This window comes from Manis javanica, chromosome 8 (genome assembly GCF_040802235.1).
Source record: "Manis javanica isolate MJ-LG chromosome 8, MJ_LKY, whole genome shotgun sequence".
Taxonomy (NCBI): Eukaryota; Metazoa; Chordata; class Mammalia; order Pholidota; family Manidae; genus Manis; species Manis javanica.
This window is the reverse complement of record NC_133163.1, coordinates 35,087,276-35,106,907: the sequence shown is the minus strand read 5'-3', so window position 1 is coordinate 35,106,907 and position 19,632 is coordinate 35,087,276. Positions and strand designations below refer to the sequence as shown.

Sequence of the window (19,632 nt, the reverse complement as noted above, 5' to 3'; positions counted from 1 at the left end):
TAGATATATCAGCCCAGAACCTGCTTGTTTTGAAAAGTATTCTATTTTTTCAGTAGTTTTCAATTTCGAAGAAATATGTCTCCCCCCACTCCTACAAGAAATTGCAAATTCCACTATGGTTTCACTGTGCTCTAGGTCACAATATACACAATGTAGTTATAGAAACAATTTTTTAGATCTTAAAGCAGGTCTGGTTTCCATATAGGAATAGTATTAAAAAGGGATTTTGATCTTGACTACCAAGTCCCAGGTCAAAGAGATTCATCTTCCAGAATCTCAGTGTCAATTCCAGTGAGGCAAGAATTAGGGAGTAGCAGGCTTCCATAAAGGGAAAATAAAGATTACTGACCAGGAGTCCATTCAGATTTGGGGGATGAACTTGAAGCCTCTACAGTTTTGGGCACTTTCTTTTGTGAAAAAGCATACACATTTAAATATTAAAGTAAATAGTTACAGTCAATTCTTATTATTTGTGTCACTTTTGTTTCATAAAGCCACTGTGAACACTGAATTAGTGAATACAGAACCATTGCTCCTAGGTTCCTGTGAGTCTCTAATCACATTTTCAGCATCTGATCAAAATATAACGTAGTTTTGTGTTTCTGTTTAAAAACACTTCATATAATATGTATAATTTATTCATTAACATTGAACTCATAGCTGACAGCACTATAACTCATACTTAAATGAAGCTTATCTAACATTTTCTCTGTAAGGCACATCACAGCTTTCTTGTGCTTAGGAACACTAGACAATGCTTCAGTACCACACTTGGGGCCATTTTAAACAACTGAACTGCCAACAAATGCACAGAAATGTAAAAAACAGAGCAATAAATAGACTGCAAAAGGACACTTATTCACAGTATAACAGTTGGAATAAGAGGAAAAGAGCTGCCTTGTTTGACCTCAGCTGAGAACTGTGTGCTTTAGGCACCTCACATTTTTTACTGTATTGCACATGTCTGCAAGTGATCCTGAAATCATCTCAAATATTCGTTTTGAGGTTTCAAACAAATTTTAGCTAGTAGGCAAATTTGCGAATGTGGCATAGGCAAATAGTGAGAATCAATTATTAATAATAAGAAAGAAATCCCAACAAATCACAAATTTTGTGAAGTTGACAAATACTACAAACACAAAAATCTCCAGCAAAACAAACATTTTTATTAACTATCTGATATTCCTTATAATAGTTTTCTCCACATTTCCTAGCTGATATACTCTTTGATTATCACTTATGTAGTATTTTCTATAAAGTGAATTGACAGTGATTTTATAATATTTCCTATAAAGAGAATGGAAAATTGAATCAGATTTTTCTCTAGCACGTTTAATCAAAAAAGCTTTTTAATTAACAGTTGTGATGCATAAATTTTCCAACTTCATATTACAGACATACCTCATGTTTGAAGTACTGCTATAAGCTTGTGCCTTAGAGACAAAGGAATTCATATAAATTTCATTTCATATGATTCTCATCAAAAAAGGAAAATAGAATTGTACATACAATTGTTTGTGTTATGCTTTTAATTGTACACTTTTTGATGATATTAATGACAAAGAGAGCTTCTTTGTTAGTGAGGCATCATTGAGAACTACCTCCACATCTTTTTTTATATTTTCTGTGCTGGGACACATTTACATCACAGCATCTTGCTGTTTACATATTTATGTCATAAAAATATCTTATGTGTAGAAACAACCATAAACCACAAATATATCTTTCTAAATCTAAGCTAAATGAATCCCCAGCATAATTTTCCCATAACAGGATGTCACTGAAGGCTACTTCACTGCTGCCTGGATACTGACACCAACACCAGAGAAGCAAGATGGGAGGGAATTCCAAATGGAAAGAGACAGCTATCTTAACTCATTATGGTTAAATTTTTCATAAATTTATGACCAGGTGAATATATTACACAGGGTCTCCTCCCAGGGCCTTTAAAGGGACTTGGGCAAATAAGGATCCCTTCAGCTTATGTTTCAGTAAATCCATTTTACCCTGAAGGAAGCCCTTCTCACTGAACTAGGAAGGAAATTCTTCAGGGGTTCTCAGTCCTGCTTCAAAGACACAAGCTTTAGTAGAAGCCTGAAATAGAGAAAGACATATTGCAAAATTGGATGAAAAGTAATAGATGCTGATCATTTAAGATTCAGTGGGTTCTGTCTTGAGTATACAGATGTAACAAAGGAAGACCAGGTTGGCTCCAATTAAAAATTTGCTTTAATCTGATAGTAGAACACAGCTTTCTGTTAAAGAGTGATAACGTCTCACTAGAACTTGGCATTCTCCATCACTTCCTAGAGTGTGCAGCACTTTCTCAAACTGCCCAGCCTACAACTGATTACTAGCTGTTCATTGACTGCCCACAACCTTTGTGTAAGAGCTATGCTCTCAGTGTGAGTCCTGGTTACTGTATACCATAACCAAGTGGGCTTTCCAATGATATTTTTGTGTCTCTTCAGTGAGCTTCATTAACCCCCCTTTTCCTGCCCCCTGCCCCTAATTACTTATTACTAAGACAAAATATTGACTAAGAATCTAAGATCAAATAAGTCATAGGTATGGCTCAGTGGTAAGTTATAAAACTATGCAACTACATGTCTGTGCAATCAATTAAAACATTACAGATACACCCTGACCCTAGAAAATGGCATGATAGTTATCACACATTGCTTATAGTACTGTAGTAGCCTTCCTAAAAAGTCCTTGGATGTTTTAGGACAGTCTGTTTAAACCAAAAATACCCATTGTGATAAATATTTCTAAGGGGGTGGTGTATATGACTTGCCCAGCTCAAATCACTTCAAAATCCATCTGAAAAGGTTAGTATCAACTCTTCAGTCTGTATGGAAACTTAAGGCCTTCACATTATTATATTGGTTTTATACTGAGCTCAAGGCTTAGGTCTGTCATTTTGAAAACATGATGAAACATCAAAATATTTCAAGGTCTCATTAAAGTCCTTTAGTTGGGAAAGTAAAAAAGGCAGATTTTCTTCTTATTCTTCTGGTACATTAAAGGAAGTTGTAAGGTTGAATGTTATTAAGCTGCCATTTCTAAGCACTTTGTGTAATCCTAGGTATCACACAAACTAACACCTACAAAGCAGGTTTTGTTATATTCAATATGCAGGAGAAAAATTTGAGATTTAGGGAGGTTTGTATAACTTGTGTAGTAAATGGCAGAGGGAAAAGGAAGAATATTAACTCCAAGCCTTTATATTTACCATTAACAAGTAGTTTGAGTGGCCAGTACTTTTGATTTGTGTTCCTAGTGCTTTGTTGAAGGTGAATAACTGGGTATAAGCTTTAGGGCTGCTTTTAATATTGACTGGTGAAGCCATATTATATTTGGCATCTACCCATCACTTGCAACATGGGACTTTGCTACAAAAACCTTAAGCAATTAGATTGATTTCTGATGTACCTAGGTAATAGAGGAAAGTAAAGTACAGGTACACCTTGGAGATCCTGCAGGCTGGGTTCCAGACCACTGCAACAAAATGAATATCACAATACAAGAGTCACATGAATTTGATGCTTTTTCCAGAGCATGTAAAAGTTATGTTTATACTATACTGTAATCTATTAAGTCTGCAATAGCATTATCTAGAAAAAAAATGTGCATACATGAATTAAAAACTACATTATTGATTAAAAAGGCTGACCATCATCTGAGCTTTTAGTGAGTCATAATCACTAATCACAATCACCATAACAAATAATAATAATAACTAAAAAAGTTTGAAATATTGCAAGAATTACCAAAATGTAACACAGAGACACAAAGTGAGCAAAGACTATTAGAAAAATAGTGCTGATAGACTTGCCTAATGGAGGGTTGCCACAAACCTTTAATTTGTAAGAAGCACAATGACCTGTGAAGTGCAATAAAGCAAAGTGTAGTAATGCAAAGTGCAATAAATGAGGTATGCCTTGTAAGTTTAATAGCTAGGTGAGAAGAATCATAAAATGTGAAGTTTCTAGAAGTGGGTTCTACCTATATATATACATTTTCTACTTCGTAAGATGGTTTCTTCATTGTCATTATAGTAGATTATCAACTGTAAAAAAACACAGAAGGTTTTCTTGTTTTGTTTTCACTGAAGTCAGTAGAGAATATAAACTTTTTTTTCAGGAATGGAGAGATCTGAAGAAAAAAATAGATTAGTAATATGGAAATCCTATAAAAATGTTCAAATACTTGTGACATTTGTCTTTATTACAGTAGTTGTGAGAAGTGATTTTCTTTCTCTGGATTATAAAAAATTTAGCTTTATAATGATAGAATGTTTAATTATATGCTAAGTAGATTAAGCTCAGAGGTCAGAATAGAAAGTCTGAGTTTTTATGGAAGAAATGCTAAACATATCCTAACTTACCCATACCTCTATTGTAGATCTTTCATTCCAGCTGTTTAAAAATGAGTATCAGTTGTTCCCTTCCAGTTTTCAATTCTGTTCCATATATAGGAGAGGTATCTTCAAGATTCCAAGTGTATTTATGGACTAGGTAAATGTCAGAAAGATGAGTTAAGATTTTAACAGCTGAGATATTAGGAAAATATTGTTACTAGTATAACTAGAAAGTAATGTCGGCATTGGAGAATCTCCTTTAGTTCTCCTTTGGAGAACTGAATTTATGTGGCTCACTGATGGTAAAAGATCTCAGAAGTTTCATCAACACAGAATTCAAAACAGAACAATACGTATGTTCCTATAACCTCAGGGAGCGTGTATGCCTACCCATCTTGTCTGATGTTGCTTTTCCTTTTGCCAGCGTGGTTTTACAGATTTTATTGCCCTAGACCAGAGGTTAGTAAACTACCACCCTCAAGCCAAATTCATCCCAGCTGTTTTTGTAAATAAAGTTTAATTGGAACATAGCCATGCACATTTATTTATTATCGTCTATTACTGCTTTCAGGCTACAATGGCAAAGTTAAGTAATTTTAACAGAGAATATATGTCCTGCAAAGCCAGAGATATTTAGTGTCTGGTCCTTTACAGGAAAAGTTTGCCAACTGTGGCTTAGACAGTGATGGAAATAATTCTTTAATATTTTTGCTTTTATTTTCCTTTACTTTCTCTTCCTGTTCTTTCAGCCCTATATGAGCTCTTGTCTGTATCTGAGATGTCAGCTTGCTGGGCATATGACTATCTGCCTTGTGGTTAAGTTCCCACCCTAAACAATTTTTTCCATTTATGAGGTGAAGAATTTTTACTGATTAAATCCTGGGACTAGATACAAAGCGTATGTAAAGACTCAAGAATACACTCTTTGCTCCTTCAGACTTTGGCCACCGTTTGCTTGCTTTAGATCATTAGTAAAAGCATAGTGATTTTCTTAAAATATAGTGAGGAATAATGTTAATGATGGTGAAGCTTTCAAATATAAAATGATGCCTGCTTAAATATTAGGAACAAATCTGATTTATTCTGAATAATACCAGGTTGTATAAGAGGGGATTTGAAGCATCTGTGCTAATGAAATCAATTTTCATTTTACTTCTTTGTCTTTGATTTCTTGTATGTTGGAGGTAGGGAGAGAATGAGGGTTAGTAACAATTTTCTTGTAGTTCATAATTTTCTTCTCTTTTACTCTAAAATAGTTTTTCATATATATTTGGGCTATTGTTGTCACTGCTATTACCAGAGGTTCTAATAGCCAGAAAGATTTATGCAGATAGAAAATGTAGCATATAGAGATCTCAATATAGAGAAGTAGGGAGTCAGACTATATCTGAGCAGGTAAGAGACAGGTCATTATTTTTACCATTGCTTATTAACTATTTTCTCTCAACTATTACATTTCTTTCCCATAACTATTGTTTTTTTCCCCTCTCTCTTTATTGGCATAAACATTGTTCATTGTTAAACAAAATATAATACCTATAAAAACCCAACATTTTTATATATGCACACACCATCATTTCTTATACCACGTTTAAGCATATCAGACGCTGTCTAGGATTGTTGGAAGAGTTCTAGTTAACATTCTGCCAGTGAAATAGCCCTGTGACTGTGGACATTTCCCTTGCTCAGATCTACCTGAGGTTGGTGGTTTTTTATTTATTTGCCGTTTTAGAGATGTTTTTGGTTTGTTTGTTAGTTTTATTTTGAATTTTGGTCTCTGTCTTCTTCCCCTGGAATCATTATAGTGTCTGGACTTTGCTGAATTCCTAAGTGTCAGGGCTATTAGAGTAGACCATATCATGAAGATGCAAGTATCATCAGAAATAAAGAGTAGAGTTGTTAAAGTATGCCATGTGAGAGGGTTGATTATGTTTAAAGAGTTAGGGGCAGGGGGTATATATGTCTGTGTGGCTTTGCAACCAAAAGACCTAGTGCCGTGCTCTTTGTATGTATATAATGGATGAAAATGGAAATAAAGCTGAACTCTAAAAAGGCTTTAGATATAAGAAGGCCTTCCTGTGTCTAAAGCCGACATCCCATAGAGGCTTTAAATAATTTCTTAAAGTGTTCACTACTAAAATTCCTTTCTTCAAACAAATGTTATGTTTTCATTTTTCAGAAGAAGATATACTATCATATTGTTCTTAAGATTAAAATTGTTGCAAAAACGTTGGTTTACCAGTTTTAAAAGGAACTTATATGAACAAATGCCTCTAGAAACACAAAGTCATTAGTCTGCCAATAAATAAGTAGCATTATAGCTGTGAGTTAAATGTGCATTAAATGTTTGAGAATATGTTGGGCTTAAAATATAAGCCTCTGTTTCTGGGTAAGATACAGTGAATACATTATACCCTATTGTTCCCACTGATTACAACAGTAACAAAAATCCTGTTCAAAGTGAATTTCTTCTTGTTTGCTTGCTTGTTTTGCCTCCTATGTATCCCAGTTGGGGATGCTAGAGAATCCTCCAACCTAGGAATACTGGTGGATGGAGCTGAAAAAAAATCCATTTTGATAATATTTACCCTGTTCCAGGTAAACAGTATGAAAAAAGCTGTCCTGTGCCCTCCCCAGACACCATAGCTGTGGAGACTAAGCACACCTTACCACCATACCACCTGTGGTATTGAAGGCAGCTGTACTTCTCCCACCTGGTGTTACCCCTGCTACCAGAGACTTTGGACACAGTCCCATCCACCATTACCATGCTGCAGCAATGAGGCAGTTCCTATTCCCCTCCCAGCTATAGTGGAAGGACAGTTTTTAAGAGGAAGGAGAAAAAGGGATTTTTAAAACCTATATTTGAAATCCTGGGCAGACCTCTGACATCCAACACATGAAACTCAGCAGAATCAATGCAGAAAAAGGTTTGAGAGCTGTCTGGTGTGAATTGCACCCAGGCTTCTGATGTGCCTCTGTGTAGCCCACAAATGGGGCAGAACAAAATAACACTGAAAGGCTTAAACAACTAAATTGACATTTGAGCCACAGCCTGTAAAAGTGAGCTAGAAATCTAGTTTGACTGCCTACTAAAATGGATAATTTAAGAAGAAAGCAGAGTCTTATAATATTCACCATGCACCAAGAACCAGGAAAATCTTAATTCAGATGACAAAAGATAATGAGCAGACAGCACACTGTGATGACACAGATGTTGGAATTACCTGACAAGGATTTTAAAGAAGTTATAATAATAAAAATGCTCTAGTAAGCAATTACTTGAAACAAATGAAAGAATAGGAAGTCTCAGCAGATAAATAAATGATATAAAGAAAAATAAAATGGAAATTTTAGACTTGAAAAAATACAATAACCCAAGTAAAAAATTGGCTCATAATAAAATAACTGTAACAAAGGGCAGAATCAGTGCACTTGCAGGTGGACAATAGAAATTATCTAACTTGACAACAGAATGAAGATTGGATGAAAGAAAAAAAATGTCAATAGAACCTTAGGGACCATGAGGCAATAACAAAAAAAAAAATCTTATGTTTGTATTTTTGGAGTCCCAGAAGGAGAGAAGTAAGAGTAAAGAATTGAAGAAGTGACCAAAAACTTCCTGAATTTGACAAACCAACATATTGAAGTGGAGTAAACTCCTAACAAGAAAAACACAAAGTAATCCACTCTGAGACACTTTAGAAATACTTTGCTGAAAACTGAGACAAAGAAAAAAATTATTCAGAGCAGCTTGAGAGAAGCAATACATTACCTACTGAGAAACAATTTGAATGACTGTGGATTTCTCCTTAGAAGACAGATCAGAAAGAAGTAGTGAGATGTTTTTAAAGGGCTGAAAGAAAAGAACTGTCAACCTAGGCTTCTTCCTCTAGTGAAAAAATATAATGAGGTGAAATAAAGACATTTTCAGATGAAGGGAAACTTTCGTAGAGAATTCATCACCAGTAGACCTGCTCTAAAAAGGGAAAGGAAATTCTTCAAGACAGAAAGAAAATGATGACAGAAGGGAACTTGGAATGTCAGGAATGAAGACACTGTAAATCAAAGAGTGGATACAGGGTAATTTAATAGTTTTCTCTTAAGTTTTTAAAATGTTTGATGGTGGACAGCAGAATTTATAACATTGTCTGATATAGTTTTCAATGTTATAAAGGTAATTTTAAGAGAACTGTGTGATAAAAGGGGAGAGTGAGAGTAAAGGGACCTAAATGTTAGTAAGGTTTCTATATTCCACTTGAAGTAGTAAAATGTTGATATGAATAGACTGTAACAAATTATATATATATATAATCCCTAGAACAGCCATTAAAAATACTCCATGAAGGGATATACTTAAAAAATACTATAGATGAATCAAAATTGAATACTAAATGATGTTCAGGCTACATACACACAAGAGAGTGGGAATGGGTTTTAGATTTTGTCAAATGCTTTTTCTTGACAAATTGGTATGATCATGTAGGTTTTCTTCTTTAAACTGTCAATATGGTAGATTACATTAAATGACTTTTGAGTACTTAAACAACTTTGCATTCCTGGAATAAATCTTACATATACAGTATGTCATAATATATATTTTTTCCATATTAAATACTTATCATATACCATATACATGTATATATGATAAAATATGCTGATATAATGATAAAATATACTGATAAAAAGATAATATATTGACATCTAATAATAAACCTTGACAGAATCCAACACCCATTCATGATAAGGAAAACTAAAGACAAACTAGGAATGGAAGGGACATTATTCAATCTGATAAAAGGCATTTACAAACAACCTACAGGTAACCTCACATTTAAAGGTGAAAGACTAAATGCTTTTCCCCTAAATATTGGGAATGAGGAAGGGATATCTGTTCTTATCACTCCTATTCGCCATAGTAATGTTAAGTTTTATGCAGTTCAGTAAGGCAAGACAAAGAAATAAATGACCTATATGTTAGAAAGAAAGAAAATTGTCCCTATTTACAGGTGACATGATTTTCTTTGTAGAAGAACCCCAGTCATCTACTAACCAGCAACTACCAACACATAACACACAATAAAACTCCCAGAACAAGTAAGTGGATATTGTCTACATGATCAGCCCACAAAAATTAATCGTATTTCTATGTCCTAGCAAGAAGCAATTGGAAACCAAAATTTTAAGACATAAGACTATTTGCAATTGCTCCAAAAAATGAAAATGAAATACTTAGGTAGAGATACTTATAAAATGCTGGTGAAAGAAATCAAAGGTCTAAATGAATGAGTGGACATATGTGCTCATGAGTTGGAAGACTCAACATAGAAAAGATGTCAATTCTTTACAAATTGATCCATAGGCTTGCTGCAATTCCTGTCAAAAATCCCAGGAAGTCTTTTTTCTTTTAATATATATAGATAAATAGATTCCAAAATTTATATAGAAAGGAAAAGGAACTAACATAGCTAAGGCAATTTTGAAGAAGAAGAATAGTTGGAGTAATCATACTTTTCAGTTTTAGAACTTAAAATTGAGGCTACAATAATCATGATAATGTATGGTATTGGAGGAGGGGTAGACACATAGATGAACAGAACACAGTAGAATACAAAAGAGACCCACAGAGGTATGCTAACTTGTTTTTTTCCCATTGTGGTGAAATTTACAGAACATAAAGTTAACCATCTTTAAGTTAAACAATTCAGTGGTACTTAGTTCATTCACAGGGTTGTACAATCACCGTCTCCAGCAATTTCTACATTTTATTAGCTCAAAAGAAAACCCCATATATGTTAAGCAGTTATCTCCCTTCCCCCATTCTCCATTGCTCCATTTCCCCTTCCCCCAGCTCTTGGACACCACCAATCTGCATTCTCTATGGATGTACCTATTCTGAATATGTCATATAAATGGAATTATACAACATATGACCTTTTCTGTCTGACTTCTTTCACTTAGCATAATGCTTTTTGAGTTTCATCCATGTTGTAGCATATATTAGAACATCATTCCCTTTCATGGCTGAATAATATTCCAGTGTATGTGTATATACAAAATTTGTTCATCCATCCACTTTTTGATGGACATTTGTGCTGTTTCCACCTTCTGCTATTTGAGAATAGCACTGCCATGGGCATGCCTCTGCAGGTACTTATTAGTTTTCAGTTATTTTGAGTGTATATACCTGTGAGTGGGCAATTGATTTTTGAGAAAGGTGCAAAAGCAATTCAATGGAGGAAGCATAGTCTTTTCAATAAATGGTTTTGGAATAATCAGACATCTCATAGGTGAAAAAATGACCCTTGACCTTACCCTCACACTTTATGTCAAATTAACTCAAAATGGATAGTAAGTCTGACAAGTAAAATAAATGTGACATGTAAAACTATAAAACTTTTAAAGGAAAACATTAGAATTTTTTGTGACTTAGGCTAGAACTTCTTATAGTTGGCACAAAAAGAATGGTTTCTAAAAGGTAAAAAAATGAGTAAGTTGAACTTTATCAAAATTGAAAACTTTTGATTTGTGAATGACACTGTTAAAGAGCATGAAAAGACTAGCCATTGAGTAAGTCTTTGCAAACCACATATCCAATAAAGGTCTTGTATCCAGAGTGCATTAAGAATGCTTTAATCTCAACAGTAAAAAACAATCCAATCAGCAAATGGTCAAATGGTTTGAACGGACAGCTTTACCTAAGAGGAGATACTAATGACACATACGCACATGAAAAGATGTTCAAAATCATTAACTCTTAGGGAAATGCAACTTAAGACTTAAGGTAGGGTAAGATACAACTACATACCTAGCAATATATATACCAGGAATGTGGAGCAACCAGGTCTTTCATATATTCCTTATGGGAATGTAAAATACAGCCATTCTGGGAAACTGTTTGGCAGTTAGCTATTAAGTTAAATATACCTTTACCATATGATTCTGCAATTTTTCTCCTGTGTATTTATACTAGAGAAATGAAAAGTCACTTCCACACAAAAATCTGTACATTCACATGAATAGCAACTTGATTTGTAATAACCAAAATCTGAAAACAAATGTCCTTCAATGGGTGAATAAACTGGTTCAATCCATGTAATAGAATACTATTCAGTAATAAAAAGGAATGAACTATTGAATACACAAAAACTTAGGTGGATCTCAAGAACATTATTCTAAGTGTTTAAAAAAAAACACCATCTCAAAAAGCTAAATACTGTCTGATTCCATTTATAATATTCTCAGAATGACTAAATAAATATCATGGAAAACAGATCAGTGGTTGCCAGGGATTAAGTTTTGGGGATAGGTATGACTCTGAAGGGGGTAATGTTAAGAGAGTTTCTTTGTTTTGATTCAACAATTTGTATCCTGATTGTGGTAGGGGTATATAAGTCTGTTCATGTAATAAAATTTGATAGTATTATACCCTCCCTAATTTTAAAAGAATACATGTAAAACTGGTAGAATTCAAGTAAGGTCTAAGATAAGGTGTTCTCATTGGGAAAGAGGTGTGGAAGGCACATGGCAACTCTCTGTACTGTTTTCAAAATTTATTGTAGGTCTTAAATTATTTAAAAATAAACAGCAAAGAATGTACAGTGTTAAATGTAAACAGCAAAGAATGTACAGTGTTAAATATTTGAAAAGTAAAGAAAATACATGAGTTGGTTAATACACTGTTAAACTTAGGCAGTGAGAAAAGTGGTCTTAGAAGGGTTTTTAATTAAAAACTAATAATAACTGGAGATTCCAAAGAAATGTATGCTTAGCTAATAGTACATTCTCAGTGCATGGATTCCTGCATGGAGAAGTGGAACAAAGCCTTTATTAGGGAGAAGAGGTAGCAGTAGCAAGACTTGGCATCTGGTTTAATTATCATTGATAGTTTTATTTAAAAGCCACTGAGTATGCAAATGCTTTAAGTACTAGTACAAGCCCAAAGAATGGCACATTGCAGAATGGAACAGTATAAGTTCCTCTGACTTTTATTTAAAACAAAACAAAACATGTGCAGCAGGCTTTGCACAAGAGCAAAGTTTCGACTAGTTGTTTATATTTGGTGTCTGCTATCTCATCTTTTGATCCTATATAAAACAGGGTTAACCATTCCAGTTTTCTTTTCTCTCCTTTCCCTCTTCTCCCCTCTTTTTGTATGCCCCCACTCTCCTCCTCCACTTTCGTCTTCTCCCTTTCCTCTCTCTTCCTCTCTTTCCCTTCACTCCCTTCCCCTCCTTCCCTCCTACCCTTTTCCCATACTATTTCCTCTTCTGGGTTTCCCTTCTCCCTCTTTTTGTTGTTTCTTTTTAAGAGCACCTGCCATTTCATCCCTGTATTTTGTTTTTGACGAAAGAGCCTAGTGAGTCCTGTTAAATAAAATGATGGTGGAGGACATTTCTGAAATTCAACTTTAATTTTGTAAGCATGCTATTATTAACTTGAGGAGTTAAACTGGTTCTGAAACCTGGGAATCAGGCAAAAACTTAAGAAAAGTTGGGGGTGCTTGAGGAGATACATCATTTGTGCATTTGTGTAGGATTGGCATAATCTGGCTCCTCAGGTGATTTAACTCTTCTCTAACCTTAAAAGGAGTTTTGTTTACATCAGATTATTAAATGAGAGAATTAGATGCATCTCATTTTTTCTCTTCCTTTCCTTTGTGGCCCTATGGAATTACCAAGGTTGGTCTGGTGTACATGCTTCTTGAACCTGAGACATGTTTTTTTCCAGGTTTTTTAGAGACCACCTGGAATATTCAGAGATGACCAAATATTGTCTTAAAGACCCTCAGAAGAACTGCCCCACATTTGTTGGTTGCTTTCTATTGGATTTGTAGAATTTCCATCTTTATAAAAAATGTCTTTAAAACATTCAGTAGAGACTTCTGAGCAAAGAACAAGTTTCTAAAATGCATTTATTGTAAGCCAGTTGTTGTTTTACTTACCAAGATAAACGTCCCTCCTCTTTAACTGTGTAGTAGCTGCCTGCCTTTACCTCCATCTGTCAGGATAATACTCTATAAACTATGTATCTTGATATCTTTTCTCCATTAGGTTTCCACACTTAAAATTTGATGAAATACCAGCAGGGAAATTGACTTCCTGAAGCACTTGGTAGCCTACTTGTGCCTCAGCTATCGTGTTGTCCTTCTTGTAGCAGATTGTTCTTTGCTAGAGGGGTGGAGAGGACACCTTGATACTATCTTAGCTCAATATTCTTGTTTAATATGTTAAGAGACAATAATTTCCAGTTTTGGATTTTAAAAATGGGAGTGCTTTGTAACTTTCTCTTTCATAGTTATTAACTATGCCTAGAGCCTTCATTTTTATTACCACTATGCAGTTCTTCAGTTCTCTTATTTGTTTTATTAAACCTTTTCTGCTTTGGTTTTGAAAATAATTTTAGGAAAAAATCAGATTGCTACCAATACAATTGAAATGTTTTCACCACACTATTGATATATCTTTTCTTCATTACCAACACAAAGCTAGATGTTGCAAGTCTTTTTAAACAACTTAAAAACTCTGTAGGTTTGTTATTAAAGAAAAGATCACAATAAAATTTAACTTACCTGGTTCATTCCCTTGTTTTTTACTAACCTCTCTTCATTGGAAATAGGAGGTATCTCCTTCCTATAGAAAGAATGTTGTTACATAGATGCTGGAAAGATCCCTAGGGTCCTAATTCTTAATCCTTAAATGTAATACCTAAAGCCATAAAACTACTAGAAAAAAACATGGGACAAGCTCCTTGACATTGGTCTTAGCAATGATTTTGATATGACACCAAAAGAAGAAGCAACAAAAGCAAAAACCAAGTATAACATCAAACTGAAAAGGTTCTACCCAGCAAACAAAAATACAAAATGAAAAGGCAATCCATGGAATGGGAGAAAATATTTGCAAATTGTGCATCTGATAAGGGTTAACATCTGATAAGGGTTAACATCCAAAACATGTTAGGGACTGACAAAAACAAACAAACAAACAAATAACTAAAATATGAGCTAAGGACCTGAGTTGAAATTTCTCAAAAGAACACATATGAATGATCTACAGGTCACTAATCATCAGGGAAATGCAAATCAAAACCACAATGAGATACACCTCACACCTGTTAGAATGGCTGCTATCAAAAACACAGAAGGTAACAAGTGTTGTTGAGGATGTAGAGGAAGGGGAACCCTTGTACATTGTTGCTGGAATGTAAATTTGTACAGCCACTTTGAAACAGTTTAGAGGTTCCTCAAAAAATTAAAAATAGAATTACCATATGACACAGCAATCCCACTTCCAGGTATATATCTGAAGGAAATGAAAACAGTATCTTGAAGACACATCTGCACCCCTGTGTTCATTGCAGCATTATTCACAATAACCAAGACATATAAACAACCTATGTGTCTATAGAGGAATGGATAAAGAAAATGTGACATATATGTATACATATATGTATGTATGTGTGTGTGTATGTTTGTATACATATATGTATATATGTATATGCATGTGTATCTGTATATATAAAATGAAATGTTATTAAGCCAAAAAAGAAAATCCCATTTGTTACATCATGGATGAACATAGAAAACATGGAAATTCAATAAGATAAATACTGTGTGATCTCACTTATATTTGCAATCTAAAAAAAATCAAATTCATAGAAGCAGAGAGTAGAACAGTAGTTACTGGGGGCAGGGAGGTGGGGGAACTGGAGAGATACTGATGTACAAAGGTTCAGTTATGTGGGATGAATAAGTTCTGGGGATTTAATGTACAACATAGTGACTACAGTTAATAATACTATATTGTATACTTGAAATTTGTTGAGAGTTGATTTTAAATGTTCTCTCTATGAAAAAATAAATCATAACTATATGAGGCAATAGCTATGTTAACTTACTTTGTTTTAATCATTTAACAGTGCATACATATATTAAAACATCATGTTATACACCAAATAGATAGAATTTTTATTTGTCAAGTGTATGTCTATAAAGCTAGGCGAAAGAAATGACCATGTAAGTTTTCTGAGCCTGTGCTTCTTGCTGCATCTTATATTGCAGACATCATGGGGGAGTGGGGTAAGAGCACTGGACAATGGATTGAGAAACCTGAATTCTAAATTCTGACTTACCACCAATTAATTTACTTTTGTGACTATGAAGTTGACATTTACCTTTGTCTCCATACATGAAATTCATTTGAACTAATAGTTACTCGATATTTACTCTTTGCAAGAGATACCTGTAAGTGTTGTTTCCAGTTTGTCTTCCTAAATATTTTTGCTCATTGTTGAATTCGCCTTTTTCTGCAATATTTTGGTCTGTAGTAACTCTGGGCAGATAAATAAGGGAGATTACATTGTGGCTAGAAAGTTTTCCTCTGAAGAGACTTTTATTTAGGTGTATGGAAAAATTTGAGTACTCATGGTGAAAAGCTTTATCTGTGATTTAATTTAAAAGCCGAAAAATCAGTATTGTTTTGTAATATTATGACATTAATTCACGATTACTACTAATTTACTAAGTTAAGGCAATGGAAACCTCTAAATCCTAGCAGTGACTAAGTAATATAATAATGTCAGGGGTTTACTAGTTGACTCAAAATTATTCATTTTTAGCAAAGTAGAAATAAAGCTGGTTTCCTAATTTGAAACATCAAATTGTAATTATTTTCATATTTTAACTAAAGTAAAAGAGACTGAAATATTTCAGCATTATTTTGGTGCCTTTAGTGAGTTAGTAATTACTTAGGTTTAAGAGATGCTGCTTCCCTTAGTATGTATACCTTTTAGTTAGGGGCATATTGATTTAAATATATAGTACTTGCCAATGTTGACAGTAAGAGAGGACAAATATAGTTTTCAGTTCTGTTGAGATAAGGTCATTCTTGAAAAATAATAGTGTCAGAAGAAATGCCTCAGATAATGTTAAAAAGAAAAAAATGGAAAAAAGGAGACAGAATACAGAAGAACTCTATTTTAAAGTCCTTATTTGTTAATGTAAAAGTAATGAAAAATGGTGGTAGCTTTGCTGCAGAATTGTAACTATAAAAATGTTAGTTTATAACGGCCCATGATTGGGCCGACTTGTAGCACTCAATATAAAAAGTAATGCATTTATCCCATGTGAAATAATGTCTCTTGAGATTATGAGGATAAATGATATAATATGTTTAATTAGCTTTGAGCATATGCCATATTTAGTCTCAGTATCTCTAAGAAGGAAGGGAAGCATAGGTGAGCAGAAAGAGGTGCATGGATGTGATTTTATCACAATTTTAAATTAACAAATTGAAACAAAATCATACAATTGAATTCACAACAGAGCCTAAATTAGAACAAAGTTTTATCTTAAACCTCTCTATGCAAAGTTCTTTAACTAGAACATGCTATCTCAAGTAATTTTGATAAATTTACCTGTTTCTAAAACCTGAATAATAATTATCCGTGCATGGAGCAAGAATGTATGTGCCTATTGGTGAATCTGACTTTAAGCCCCTGTATACAAAAATTCCACATTATAAATATAATTTATGGAGTTTATAATTTTACTTTGCTCTCATAAATTTTTGTCTCAGTGTGGACTCCCATTGAATAATGAAAGTACATTTACTAAGCATTTTATAAACACAACAAATTATAATTTTCAAAGTTCAGGTTAAATGCAGTTTTATTCATAACACTTTCCAGTCCAGCTGATAGTGATTTCCCCCTCCTATTCTTTAATTCTTTGTTTATCATTGTCTACTCTTGTCTACTATTATAGTTATTTTTGCATTTTAGTTCTAGTTCTTATTCTGTTGAATTGTCAGCTCCCAAGTTTCCTTGTATAAAGTGCTTAATAAATATTTATTGAATGAGCAGAAATTCACCTATACTTGATTAGAGAGTGATCCTGAAAGTAGAAGGAGGGAAAAGTTCGTAAGACTCTCTCCAAGGGAACTTGGTTGAGGGGGCTGGGTAAGAGTGCATTTTTATCTGTATTCCAAGTCTTCCACTCCCACATAAGAACTTCCTAGTGAGCCTCCTTCTGCTCAGAAAGGAGCTGTCATACTGTGTTCATGTGTGTGTGTGTGTGATGAATGGAGGGAGTTCCATAAAAGGTGAAGGAGGAGAAAATTTGAAAGAGCTATAATATAAAACAAAACAATATGCCTCCATTCTTACATAACTGGTAGAGAAATGTAGAAGAGAGTGCATTAGGCACAATAGAGCATTTGAAAACCAGATTTTATCAGAAATTGCTACCAGGTTAAAGTATTAGCATGATTAAAGCTGCTTTTAGAAATGAGGCCCTTCTATATATTCTTGTTATGCATAAGACATACCTTCAAGCCCCCTTTTTTTTTTCCGGACAGAAAGTATAAAACTTTGATCAGTGGTAATTGACAAAAGCTATTGATAAGAAATTTGAAGATTACATACACATGTATATACACATATATATAAACAATAGCTCTATTTACCTTTCATAGACTCTTAAAAGTCTCTTTTTGTTGTTGCTACTCTGTATCAGTGGTGGATAACAAAGACTTAGCTCAGAAAAGGGGTTTCCACTAAAGTTCTTTTCATCAGAATAAATCCCTGCCCATCTCAGAGTTGTTGCTTTGTTTACCTTATAAAACTATCTGCTAGTTTTTTTCTAGGTAATTATTCTGGTGAGCTTATTCCTGTATTAGGAACATACATTCTTTTTTTATTTCTCACTGTCTCTCTGCCTTTCTCTGAATCTTTCACAAATAAGATCCTTTGAATATTCCTGCCTTTTAAATATTAATTTGATAAAAAATTGGGCTGTGGCTCTAAGCATTTTCAGTGTTTTATTTACTGTTACTATTCCAAACAGTCCTTCATTTTCATTTCTCTTACCACTAACTCTGCTCTGGAGTCTTCCATTGCCTACCTTGTATTTGCTGACCTTTCTCATTCCACAACCAATGTTTTGTTTGCCCTTTGTCCGTGTTACCTATGACATAACAGAAAGATTTAATACACTCTTTCTTTAACTTGATTTGAGGCACACTTAAGAATCTTGAATTAAGCTTCATTTCACAAATTGCCCTCTTCTTTCACTTAGGCCTCAGTTCTTGTGCTTAAAGCACTGGGTACTAGTTAAACTCTTAAGAAACACAGATGTGCTTTTCATAAATACAAATGTATCTTTTAAATAAAAAATGAATAGTTTCAAAAATAAAAGTCAGACTTTTCAATTATGTTCCTTCACTCTTTTTTTCCTTAAATATGAAGATTAATGTAAAATAATAATAGGGATAACTGGATGGGACGTCTGTGGGGTCTCAGTACTGTCTTTGCAATAATTTTATACATCTAAAAACTTCTCTAAAAGGTTACTGAAAAATATATGAAGTTTTTCTTCATATGACTTTTAGAGATATTCAAGTGGTGTATTTCTTACAAATCATGAAAAATCAAGATGAGTATCAATGTTCTTTGTTTGGATCAGTTTGAGAATGTTACTTATTCCCAGGATCTTTGTAGAATATTGTACAGAAATAAATGATATTGGTCTCCCAAAACCCATAAAATACACCTTGCTGTTCCTCTCAAGGTTTATGTAGTGGCCATGGTAAATGGAGTAGGTAGGAATGCTTGATTGACTTAGGAGTCTGTCATGAGTTCAAAGTCTCAAGTGAAAAGAATCAACTCTACTACTGATTGGGGAAACAGTATTGACCAAATCTTTCTGGATTTTATCTGGACTCTTCAGAAGGCTCTTGATGGTATAGGTTCTGCTCTGGTCTTTTTAGATCAAAAGTGCCAGCTGTGGCACATTTGAATATGAAAAATACCTCATCTTAAAGGTAACTGTGTTGCATTTTCCCTTCTCAGCTTTTCCTTCAGAATCATTTTATAGCTTCACCCATCCTAGCTTTTGTTTCTCGGGCTTTACTTGACAGAACAAATGATATCCTAGAAAATAGTTGTAGATTTGTGGTTTGATGACTGCTTTATTCAAGTCTCATATAAATTGAGAACTGGTTATCCTGCTTCTTGCTATGTGGGAGAAAAGATTCTATTCCTAAAGGCACCCATCCTTTCTCTTCCCTTGTGGAAAACAGCTTGAAAAATTTCTTAGGCTAACGAGTCCTTGTCAAAACAAATTTTTATTTGAGGAACTAAGATGCCTAGGGATTTAGCAACAGCCCATATGAATTACAATGGAATTGAAAGTTTAGAATGGAGAAAAAGAAATTCTCACATTAGTTAACCCAGTTGCACCCCACTTTTAGATAACATTAAGTATTTTA

General features: G+C 33.9%; 1 protein-coding gene across 17 annotated transcripts in view; it reads left to right on the top strand.

The window, feature by feature from the left end:
• FUT8 (fucosyltransferase 8) overlaps window positions 1–19,632 on the top strand; it is a 379,544-nt gene that overhangs the window by 287,081 nt on the left and 72,831 nt on the right. The window lies entirely within an intron of this gene.